General features: G+C 40.2%; 1 protein-coding gene across 7 annotated transcripts in view; it reads right to left on the reverse strand.

Annotated features, from left to right (window-relative positions):
- Positions 1-5,824, reverse strand: part of LOC128738452 (uncharacterized) — a 223,529-nt gene extending 217,705 nt beyond the window's left edge. For 2 of the 7 annotated variants that reach the window (XM_053833585.1, XM_053833592.1), the window contains exon 1: positions 4,865-5,755. The gene's annotated coding sequence lies outside the window, so the exon portion shown is untranslated. Of the gene's footprint in view, positions 1-4,864 lie in introns of all 7 variants that reach the window. The other 5 variants (XM_053833589.1, XM_053833591.1, XM_053833590.1 and 2 more) reach the window with 5 other exon arrangements.
- Positions 5,825-12,483: the final 6,659 nt, after the last annotated feature.

Raw genomic sequence — 12,483 nt, forward strand, 5'->3', positions numbered from 1 at the left:
AGCCGATTTCAGGTTAAAAACAGGCCAATTTCACTAAAGCATAACTCGAAAAGTTGCAAACGAATCTTGATGAAACTTTGGCAATTTAATATACATATATGCATAAAGTTTTTAGCAAAAAATGGTGAAGGTGTTATTTTTTTAAAAAAAGATAAAATTCTTTGAATTTTATGATTTACTATAGCTAAAATTATCGTTTTCTTCATAGATTCTCATTCAAGTAATCAAGTATGCGACCACGGAATACTATACGCAACAAATATACTGGCAATGACCATGGCTGATACTAAAATAGTGAATGCATTCAAAGAGTTACATTCGCAATCTTGTTTTTAAGCGAAAAAGCTAAAAGAATGTTTAATAATAACCTTGAATTAAACGATTCTTACGATCCCTTTAGATACTAACACGGACTTTTACTGTTATATGCGTATATTCGCAATATGAAGATGTTTTTGAAAATATTTTATAGACTGAAAATAAAACTGCGATGTGAAAAACGAGGAAGATGAAGCAGGGCTGCGGAAAACTTATGATTTGCGCGTAATCGAACTACTTACGAAGGAAATTCCACTAATTGTTATACTTGTCGGGAAATTTAACATTGAAATTCAAAAGAATTCAATTGTGATTTTTAAATCCATTTAAAACTATAAAATTAACAATAGAAATAAATCGGATTTTTTTTCTTTATTTTCAATCTCCGTATCCCACTGAAACGCTCAAAAAACTTCAGTCAATTTCAACATTTATCAAATATTTCTAGACACTACGTTGATTTCTTTGAGCGAATGCACGTGATGCTAATAATTATTAGCAAACATATAACCAACCCTTCAACAGGTGGACTTCTGTAGATAGTTTTTGCTTTGAGAGTCTTAGAGCCATCTATGAAATTTATTCTAATTGGATAACATAATATCTGTGCTGAGAATAGATTGGCATTTTGGCATCAGCATTACAACATTCTGACTATGCGTTCAAGAGTTCTTATGTTTCAAAATTAAAAATTCAGGAAAATTGTGACGAAAATAATTGCACGAATTTTGTCAATTTTTACTTTTGAAAACATAGGCCATTTAGAATAAAATGTTCGACCTCAAAAATATTCAATGATAACTACTCACTGAGTTTTGTAATATTTGGAAAAAAACAAGGATTGGATATGAAAAGCAAAATAAAGATTTTGTAATATGTCTAACCTGTTGCTAGTCCAGATTATTACTTTTGCATGAACATCAAATCTTGACCTTCTTTCGAGTGTACTTTCTTGAAAAATAGTCATTATCTATCGTTGCCTCTTTAGAAGGTTCAATATGTACAGTTTCGGAAATACACAGAACAATCTATATGTATATGGCTGGTATCCTTTGCCTCCGACAGCGCAAATAGCATTTAGATTTCTTAATTATTATATATCATAGTTTTTCTCTCAATGTAGGTATTGATACTAAACGTATCAAATGAACTTCATGAATATTTTTCGCTAACAGCTTTCGCTAATGTGTATATTGAATCGCCAAAGTTTTATCAAGATTCGTTTGCAAGTTTCCGACTTATGCTTCAGTAAAATTGGCTTGTTTTTAATCTAAAATCGGGTATATCGTATTAACTCATAAAGATAAAGCAAAATAGTCTTCTGCAAAAATATTCTTCTCTTACGTATACCAATTTTTGTGGAACATCATATTGAGCTATCTGTTGAGATAAATGAGTTATAAGAGGAAATATGATTTTACGGGTCGTCCATAAACAAAGGTCCACTGCTGAAAATACGTCAGAGTTAGAAATTTGAAATGCTTAGAAAAGTTATGTGAAATTAATCTATCTTTAATGTTTTGAAACTAAAAAATGGAAAACAGACTTATTTAGAAAAATATTACTTGAATTGTTGTTACGGTATCATCTGAACATTGGACGACCCTTTCAAAAGATGCATCATGTTTTCATTCAAAAAGTTGCCGAAGACTTCATTGAGCTAGAATATCCCGTTTAGGCGCAATCATTTTTGTCCGTCTAAAATCACTTTCTGGACCATAGTGTGCCATACCGACATAGAGTATGAACTCTGAGTACCGAGTTAGAGTTTTCTAACAGCTCAGTCACGCACACAAAATATGAATTTATTAGATAGAAAACAAAGAAGAACGAAATTATGCAAGGTTTCGTTGGCACCGTGCTCATCGGTGCCGAGCTGAAGACCAAAGCACCGCGTTCGGGTTCTTCCTTACTCAGGTAGCGAGATAGTACCAGTGTTGCGAAGCCCACACTCGTATGGTCTAATTTTTTCACACACGCGTGCTCATTCTAACGAACACACCGGCTTAAGTATCCCTTTAAAACTCCCGCTCTTAATTCTTCATGCACCGCAACGAGTTGCAGCCCGATCTGCTGATACCGATTACTCACGACGGCTCGTACTCCCGCCCGTGAGCACCCGCTATCAAAAGCACCCGGTGGCAGCGCATGCATGAGTCGGTAGGAATCGTATTGCTCCAAGCAGTGTTTATAACAAGTCTGGTAACGAGTACACGGTGCCCCGAGAATTGGGAAGCGGCAGTCCGCAACCGAGTTAATTGGAGCAATTTTGCACATCAGGTTAAGTCTTAAAACGGAAAACCAATTGAATTAATAATCAGTTTACTGGAATTGGCAAAGCTACTTTCTGAATCCAAAGTCCAAATATTTATACTATTTAAGTATTCTATATGAATAAATGAACTGTTTTCGTCTTAATTGAAGTCAATCAAGGCTAAGCGGTGCTACTAGAGTTAGTACCCTACTAGCACAGTTGTTATAAAGCAGTTGTGGCAACTGATTTAGAATCAATTTCAGTCGTAAATAAGTTTCTTCAGCTAAAAGTGCCAAAAGTGTGTTGCTGGGGTAGGATGGTCGCGTCATCGGAAATATTCGTAGACTGTCAGTTCGTAGGCAGTCATCGCCCTGGCACATCTATAAGAAGTGTAGACTGAAGAATTAAAGCTAAATAGTGAGAAAAGAGCAGTGACTGGTGAAAATTGAGAAAAGGGGAGTGATTAGTCAACACTCACTACTCACAGAAGTTCTAAGTGAGTAGTGAGAAGTGAATGACGAGCGGCGAGAAGTGCGTAACGTGAAAAGAGAAATGAGTAGTAAGAAGTGAGCATTGAGTAGAGAAAAGCTAGCAGTGAGAAGTGAGAAGACAGTATTGAGAAGTAATACGTGAGAAGTCAATAGAATAGTCAATAGGAACTTGTGAGCTGTAAGAAGATATTTGAATAAATTTAAGCTTGATATAGAAAACTAATAATAAAGCCAATTGCATAAAGATAAAGTTTCATAAGTTTCCTAAGTCACTACTAGTAAAATTTGACAGACTAGTAGTAGTAGAAAAAATCACAACCAATGAGGAGTACTGCTAATACTTTGGGATCAGTGCACACGCACTCGATGAAACGTCACAAAATCCCATTCCACCTTAATGCACTACCAGACGACCGAATTGATTTTCGCCAACATGTGGCCCCGAAAAAAAGACCCGAAACATATGTCGCCGGTTCGTCGCCAATTCACTCTGCCGGGAAGGAGACTGCTGTTGTTGGTGACGGTGACGGCGCGCGGTGGCAATCGTTACTTTGCAAGCCATGACTCAGGACTTTTAAAGGTTCCCCCCAGCAGACCAGCAGCCCACAATCGAGCATCGCGGGCGAGACATCTGTGTATAACCCGTTTGTTTGCACGTGAAAGAGATCAAAATCATCCGCAGTTGAAACGAAAACTTGAATCAAAAGCCATAGCAATCAGCCATCGCTCGTGCAGCCAGCCAGCCAGCCAGCCAGCCAGTCAGCCGTCCGTTGACCCATTTCACAAATTATTCTTTATGCCGAGGCTTCGACCTGTGTTCGATGCTGTCTGCCTCCCGCCTCTCCCCTTCCACCACTCCCGTATTTCTCTCTTTCCCCAAACAACAGCGCTCCAAATTGGAGGAGGAAATTGTTCGATACAGTCGTTTCATGTTTCAAGTGCCCAATTACGATGTTTCAGCGGCTACAACCCAGCATCCGATCGATAGTGGCTTCGTTCTTCTGCGGAAGAGGTTTTTCCTAGGCAATCCCCGCTGTTCCAAAGCGCTTGTTGACGCGAAGTGGCACCAATTATCTCACGTGTAGTTCTCCGGCGGACAGGCAAGCAAGCAAACCAGCAAGCAACGGTCCCGTTTGAATCCCGGAGCCGAATTTCACGGCACAGCACGGCTGGTTGCTGCAGATTTGAGAGTCTGCTGTAGGTAAACAAGTTTAGACAGTTGATTTTATCGCGCGCTGTTGTGTTGTGTTGTGTTGGGTTTTCTCGCGATGAAGATTGACGAGTTAATGGACCAATTACAGGCAAGTGTACGCTAATTTTCGAAAGAAAGTGCAAAATTGAACCGACGAACCAACCTAGCCACTTGGGAGTAAATATGCAGCCGATTCCGATTCAACTACACATTGAGCAATCGATTTAGGGAACAGTGGCTTGTTATTATTTTGGTTTCGAAATCCGATCTCTTACGTAAAGAAGCAAAATTTAATAATAGGATAGTTTATTTGCATTGTCGAAGCTTGACAGCACCATCGGAACGTGCCGCCGTAGCTTTGGCACTTCATAAAAATAACCGAGCAAATCTATTCAGTGTTTAGTAACCTGCTGTAACAAGGTGTTCCCCATTACTGCACCTCATAGTCATAGTTGGTTCCACCGCAAATCCCAGGCAGAGAAAACACAATGTAGCAAAGTGAACGGAATTCAAATAACCTGCTTGAAATGCAGTGCACACACACTTTGCCGTGCAGCTCGGGGTGCATTCCACGAGGCGAGCAGAAAAGATAGCATAAAAACTACCTACCTTTTATGGAAAAGCGGGAGGACGAACTTCCCTCGCGTCGCAAGCACGTTTCCACCCACGGCCACGTTCCCACCAAGATGTGCCGCTGCGTCACTTTGTTGTAAAGAATTCCGCCTTTCTGTTCTTGATTGGATTAACACCAAGAATCTCTATGTTCGCCGCACAATTCCGCTGATGTTGCGACTGATGAACACTAATTAAAGTAACAATTTCTTGCGCTCAGCAGTCTTGCCTGCAGTGCGCTTCATTATTATCTCGACGACGACGTAGGAAACCCTATGCTGAGCAGAAATTATGCTCAACCTACACACCACGGAACACGAAGCTAGAGCCTGGCTGGCCACGGCCAATGGGCCGACCCATTCCTCTCAATCACTAGCACTTCGCTCTGTATGTAGTCCTATCTTCTTTGTACCTCTTTCAAGAACGCCTATAATTTGCTTCCGATGGTACCTAGGCAAACGAAGAAATTGAAGCAATGATATCAAATGTTGCGCTGCAAGATGGATCCTCTTCTGCTCTTCACGAGTAGGTGTGCAATTATAGCGAAAAACTTCCGCGTAAGCCCGGTGTTGAAGCGGCGATCTTAAGCAAATATCTTATTACACACTTAACTGAAGTTCATTTTCGCGGATTTCACTCACTACTATTTTGCTTAAATCAACCACTTAAAATCCACACTCCTACTCATCTTACACACGATCCATCGTGAGTCATATCTGTCACACTTGGATCACGCATTCTCATACCAAACCTCACGGTCGCCGCAGTTGCTTAAACTATGATGAATGATAAGAAACCCAAAAACCAACCACACCTTTACCGGTGAGTCAACTGCACATGTGGTGCGGGTGTCACCGGTGCTAATAGCGATCAAAAAAATCAATAAATAAATACTAATCAAAACACACACGCCAGCGCCCGCGAATTCCACTCACTTAGTTATGTGCTTAAGCCGCGCATCGCGCTTGTGCCGCGGTTCGAAGGCAACTGAGTAGCCGATCGACTCGGCTGGCTGGTGCGACTGCGCAGGCAGCCTTCGCAGTTCGGCTTCGGTTGGGCTCTTGGATGATGGAGCGCATCGGCAGGTGAGGCTGCGAGGCTTGGAATGCATTCGCCAACAGTCAGCAGGTGCGAATGTGTGGTTGAGCAGTCGGCGAGTCGAATGCGTATAACTATAATCGTATATTTGCCGAGAGATTTCGCGGTCGAGAGCGCATAAGAGAGCGAGCTTCCGATAAGCAAGGTGACGGTTCTAGAGTCGTTCACGATGCATTTGCACCGGTTGAGGATTGTTTGTGAGACTTTTTCTGCGAAGTGCGAGTAATAATTAACTTTAAGTGATAATATTAATAATGAGAATAATGTCAGTGTCTGTTACTTCCAGTAGAAAAAAATTAAATTATTATCATTTAATGAGTTTTCGTCGCGGTGAATCAATTTCATTCAATTGCATTCGCTCCATCCAGGTGATTAACTCCTGAGTAATTGGAATTAATTGGAAAAGAAATTACAGTCATCAACTGCTCTGGACAGCATCTGATGTCGTTCTTAACCTTATTAGCTATAAAATAAAACACACCTATCGGGGAATCAACAGACAGAGCAGAAAATATACAGCATTGAAACCACTTCTGTTTAGGTGCATGCATTTTCCTAGGTTGAATGACTAGTAAGGATTAGTCTTTAATTGAGTCCGAATGAGCGGCAGCGCGTAAGGACAGCATATATCCAACATTTGAGCAGATTGAAGGCCGTGATTATTCCCGGACGAACATGCCATTCGTCTTTCGGCCTTTTGTAGTGCAAAATGTGCAGAAGCAGGTGAAGAGTCTACCCGTTTAAGCCTGTAGAGATATTTAGTAATTACACAGTAGTGTAAAATTCAATATTATTCACTAAGAATTGCAGGGGTTAAGTACGAAATCAAAGGATGTATATTTTCATCAATAAAATTTGCTGTATGGTTTATTCTTCTCGACTCGATAATTTATGAATGTATCAGATTTCAATGATTGTGAAACCTTGTTTCACTTACTTTAACATTAAAAAAAATATTTTTTTGAACTTACTCCTAAATTTTTTTCATAAAACTCAAATGTACTTACTTACTTAGGCGGCTTGCCGTCCTAAGACAAAGCCTGTTGAAACAAAATTTCTCCATGTAACTCGGTTGAGGGCTACCGCTCTCCAATTCCTCGGACACCGAGTACTCTCCGCCAGATCTCGCTCCACCCGGTCTAACCATCTTGCTCGCTACGCTCCCGGTCGTTTGGTTCCTACCGGATTTGAGGCGAACACCATCTTTGCAGGGTAGTTGTCCGGCATTCTTGCAACATGCCCTGCCCATCGCATCCGTCCGTCTGTCCAAACTCAAATGTGCGATCCCTAAATCGCGACAACCAATGTTGACGCCATATAAAAGTTTTGTTGTAACACCCTAAGCTATCATTTGACGGGTGAGCCCTCGAGATTCCTGACATAGTGCTATTTTGGGACATTCTAGGGTACACCCTAAAAAAGACAGTAAGTGTATGGGCAATAGGAGAAAGAATTTAAATAACGTTGAGACGAAGGTAAGGTAAAAAAACTAATTGCTATGTAATTTTCAAACAGTTCGGAAATGTTAACGATGCAATTGGGCGAATAAGATTTAATTCAAAAAGCAAAACTACCGATATTTATCCACTCGTCGTCGCACAGTTGGACCATTCTGGAAAAACGCGGTCAAAAGTCTTTTCTCGCTTTTCCTGACGTTTTCGAGCTTAGGCGTCTTGGGAGAAGTTTCATAAAAAAGTATTCTGCTTCTAATGATATTTTTGTATAATTAGATATTAAGGGGATAACAAATTTGAAAAAAATAATTTTTTATAGGAACTAGATAGCATGGTCATGTGTTCCGCAAAGTTGTAAAACTTTGAATTTAATTAAACTTTGTCGAAGATACTAAGTATCTGCATCATATGGTTTGCGAGATATAATTGACTTTCTGTCGTGACCCCCTTAAAAGCCGTTTTATTACCTTTTTGTACACAAAGTCTCATCTTACAGGTTCGACAAGTTCTACAAACTTTGGATACTATCAAAATACGTAACTTTATAGAAGGTGTAAATATAATAAGTTGCTTTATTTGCTTTAAAAATTGATTTGAAGCATAAATTCTACCGTTTGTACTATTAATTTTTCCCTAAATAGGCACTTACTGGCAGCTAAAGTTAGTATCCCTTGAACCGCCATAGAATATAGTATAAGTGTGCCAAAAATCTCGGCCGGGTCTGGTCGGGCATTTTGGTTATTTCAATAATGAATTACATACATATATGCTGGTTTTAGTAAGTTATCAGGGTTTTATTATTCGTATATGTTCATAATAATTTCACAAAACCTAGTCCACGTCTGTTTCGCTATCTGTTGCAGAATTATTTTCGTTCGATATTTTTTCACTGTTGGTCTTCTTAAAGTTAAAATCAATGGTTCCGACGTCATTAACAAACTTCTGAAAACATCTTCGTTTGTCGATATTCTGTTCAGAAATCAGATTACTTAAATAATTACCTACAATCATGATTCATTACTGTTAACATACCTTGAACATTTGCGTGCACGTTTTTCTCTAAAACGTTTTATGGATTCGTTACGGCACTCTTGCGGTTCTTCCGAAAGACGACCGACTGGTAGAACTGCTGCATCTATTATTTCTGCACCGTAAATTAAAATTATATGAACCGATTGTGGCATATAATACCAACCGTATATCATAGCAATAAATTCTAAAGCTGGCAACATCAACTTTATTTCCACGGGCCAAGACGCTTACTATTACAGCGAATTTCTTAATCAAATCTGCACCCAAAGCGGTGTAGGGACGAGGGAGGGAATCTAATTACAAACGAGCGCGAGGTGGTCGACAGGTGGAAGCAGTTCTTCGATGGCGAAGTCGCAGAAGGAGGCGGAACGGAAATTAACCTGATCTCCAAGAAGTCAAACGAGAAATCAGGCTGCTGAAGACCAATAAAGCCGCTGGGAAGGACCGTCTACCGGCAGAGCTTTATAAACATGGCGGAAAAACGCTAGCAAAGGCTTAACACTGGGTTATTAGCTACCGGAGGAATGGATGGAAGGAGTGGTTTGTCCCATCTACAAAAAGGGCGATCGGCTAGACTGCTGCAACTATCGTGGTATTACGCTGGTAAACGCCGCCTACAAGGTACTCTCCCAGATCCTGTTACGCCGGCTGTCACCGATAGCACAAGGTTTCGCCTGATTGGGCTCGCGCAACTACGGACCAAATTTTTACTATCCGACAGATCTTGCAGAAATGTCGGGAGTACAACGTGCCCACGTATCACATCTTTATTAATTTCAAAGCAGCATACGATACAGTCGATCGAGACACGCTATGGCAGATAACATAAATGCGTCGAAGACCAAATACATGAAAGGAAGAGGCACAAAGGAAATAAATGCGCGCTTCCCACGGGTGGTAACCGTTGACGGCGACGAACTAGAAGTGGTAGAGGAGTTCGTGTATTTGGGATCGCTGGTGACCGCGGACAACAACACTAGTAAGGAGATCCAGCGGCGCATCCAAGCGGGAAATCGGGCCTACTTTGCCCTTCGTAAAACGCTACGATCAGGAAGCATACGCCGCCGCACGAAGCTAACAATGTACAAAACCATTATTAGACCGGTAGTTCTATATGGACTTGAAGCCGTGACGCTGCTTACGGAGGACATACGCGCCCTTGCCGTGTTTGAGCGGAAAGTGCTGCGGACGATATTTGGCGGAGTACAAACTGAAAGCGGGGAGTGGCGGAGGCGTATGAATCACGAGCTACAGGCACTGCTTGGGGAGACTCCCATCGTACATCTAGCGAAAGTTAGCAGGCTACGGTGGGCCGGACACGTCGTAGGGATGCCGGACGACAGTGCGACGAAAATAGTCCTCTTCACAACCCCACCGGCACCAGGAACAGGGGGCCCAACGTGCACGATGGCTCGACCAGGTCGAAAGCGATTTGCGATTTTTGAGACGACTAGGAAATTGGCGACGAGTGGCCCAAGACCGAGTTGAATGGAGACGAGTGCTTGAAACAGCACGAGCCACCCCGGCTCTATGCTGCTGAAGAAGAAGAAGATCCAAAGCGGTAACGGTAATCTCTGCGAGTCCTGAAAAAACCGCCGTGCAGTATTCCCATCATTACTGGAGCCTGAAGCATGCGTTAGAACGTCTGTAATCAATCCAATTCTGCCCTTAACCTCCTGTATTTCTTTTTTCCTTGCTGCAAACATTTCCTTCTGCTCCGGTGTTTTAACTTGTCAGCATTTTATTTCAAGCCTATACGCAATATGCAGCAAGCATTACATCAATCTATACAAATTGTAAAAATCAAAATAAATAATAGATGCAGCTGTTCTACCAATCGGTCGTCTTTCGGAAGAACCGCAAGAGTGTCGTAACAAAGACATAAGACGTTTTAGAGAAAAGCGTGCACGTAAATGTTCAAGGTATGTTAAAAGTAATGAATCATGATTGTAGGTAATTATTTAAGTAATCTGATTTCTGAACAGAATATCGACAAACGAAGATGTTTTCAGAAGATTGTTAATGACGTCGGAACCATTGATTTTATCTTTAAGAAGACCAACAGTGAAAAAATCAATGCGGTTGTTACCAGCAGCTTCCAACTTTTACAAAAGTACCAGAACGAAAATAATTCTGCAACAGATAGCGAAACAGACGTGGACTAGGTTCTGTGGAATTATTATGAACATATAGGAATAATAAAACCCTGATAACTTACTAAAACCAATATATATGTATGTAATTCATTATTGAAATAACCAAAATGCCCGACCAGACCCGGCCGAGATTTTTGGCACACTTATACTATATTCTATGGCGGTTCAAGCGCGGCTAACTTTAGCTGCCGGTAGGTGCCTATTTACGGAGAAAAATACTTGTAAAAACGGTAAAATTTATGCTTCAAATCAATGTTTAAAGCAAATAAAGCAACATATGATATTTACCCCTTCTATAAAGTTACGTATTTTGATAGTATCCAAAAGTTTGTAGAACATGTCGAACCTGTAAGATGAGGTTTTGTGTACAAAAAGTTAAAAAAAAAACAGATTTTAAGGGAGTCACGACAGAAAGTCAATTATATCTCGCAAACCATATGATGCATATACTAAGTATCTTCGACAAAGTTTAATGAATTTCAAAGTTTTACAACTTTGCCGAACACATGATCATGCTATCTAGTTCCTACAAAAAATTTTTTTTTTAAATTTGTTATTCCCTTAATATCTAATTAGATGTTTTACTATAGACTCTGTCGACTGTTAGTTTCGTAATTTTTATCGTACTTTTTTTGGCCTTTTCAGTGTTTTACGGAAATTAGAACTGGCTTTTTCAATTCACTCCAACGTTTCGCCTATTTATTTTAGTCTTTTTCAAGGATAGAGTTGTCTAATTATATGAAAATGTCATTAGATGCAGAATACTTTTTTATGAAACTACTCCTAACACACACAGATCACGATTCGTACAGATCATGACAAACAGTGAATCTTTAGCGTTGATTATAAGATTTTGTTCTCGAAATAGTCTCGGCAGTCGATCACAGTGTTACATCTTACCTAGCTGCGAGAAAAAGGTCACACATGTTGTTTGTATTGTGATTCATACGATGCACACAACCAATCGTCTGTATCTATTATATTTCCCAACGCAATCATGCAATGAACATGATCTGACATGAGGTTTATCAATATTTTTTTGAAACGATGATTATACAATTGATGAAGGGACAGTAAGGGAAAGTAATGAAGAAGGATTTTTTGGGAATGGAGGGTAAAGAGTAGAATGGAAGGGGGGGGGGGGGGGTAATAGGTAGCTACGCTTAACAAGTTGTCGTTGTGACTCCTATCTTTTGTCCAATGCTGGAAGGTGCATGAGTCGAACCAGGCTATAATCAGAGATTATAACCGAATTTGAACCCACAACACCTGCCAGGACGTGTGGCTCGCTGGATTGCGTTAAGAAATATAACAGATACAGACAATTGGTTGTGTGTAGCCTATGAATCTCAATACAAATAACATGAGTAACCTTTCCTCTCGCAGGTAGGTAATATATAACACTGTGATCGACCGTTGTTAATGTTTAGAGAATAAAATCTTGTAATCAATGGCTAAAGATTCACTGCTTGTCATGTAGTGTACGGATCGTGATCTGAGCGTGTGGCGATAACTGACAAATTTGATCAAAATCTACGACAAAATCATTAATTTTCCATCCCTGCTCACATCACACTACTCATTTCTAATTATTTTCTTTTCATTCTAATATTTTCTGAGCTTATTCATACATACCCCGGTTATTTAGATATCACGTGAGTATGACTTATAGATAGATGATTCAAGATGTGTAATGCCAACGGTTAATTTACCTAGATTTACAGACCGGGCACGAGACACTAGACTTGTGCATGCGTTTTCTCACTACTACCTTCTTAATACTCACTTCTCCCTACTTACTATTTCTCACTGTTAACTTTGCATTAGTTACTTTTCACTTGTCGTTTCGCACATCTCATTACTAACTACTTATTAT

This window comes from Sabethes cyaneus, chromosome 2, assembly GCF_943734655.1.
Source record: "Sabethes cyaneus chromosome 2, idSabCyanKW18_F2, whole genome shotgun sequence".
Taxonomy (NCBI): Eukaryota; Metazoa; Arthropoda; class Insecta; order Diptera; family Culicidae; genus Sabethes; species Sabethes cyaneus.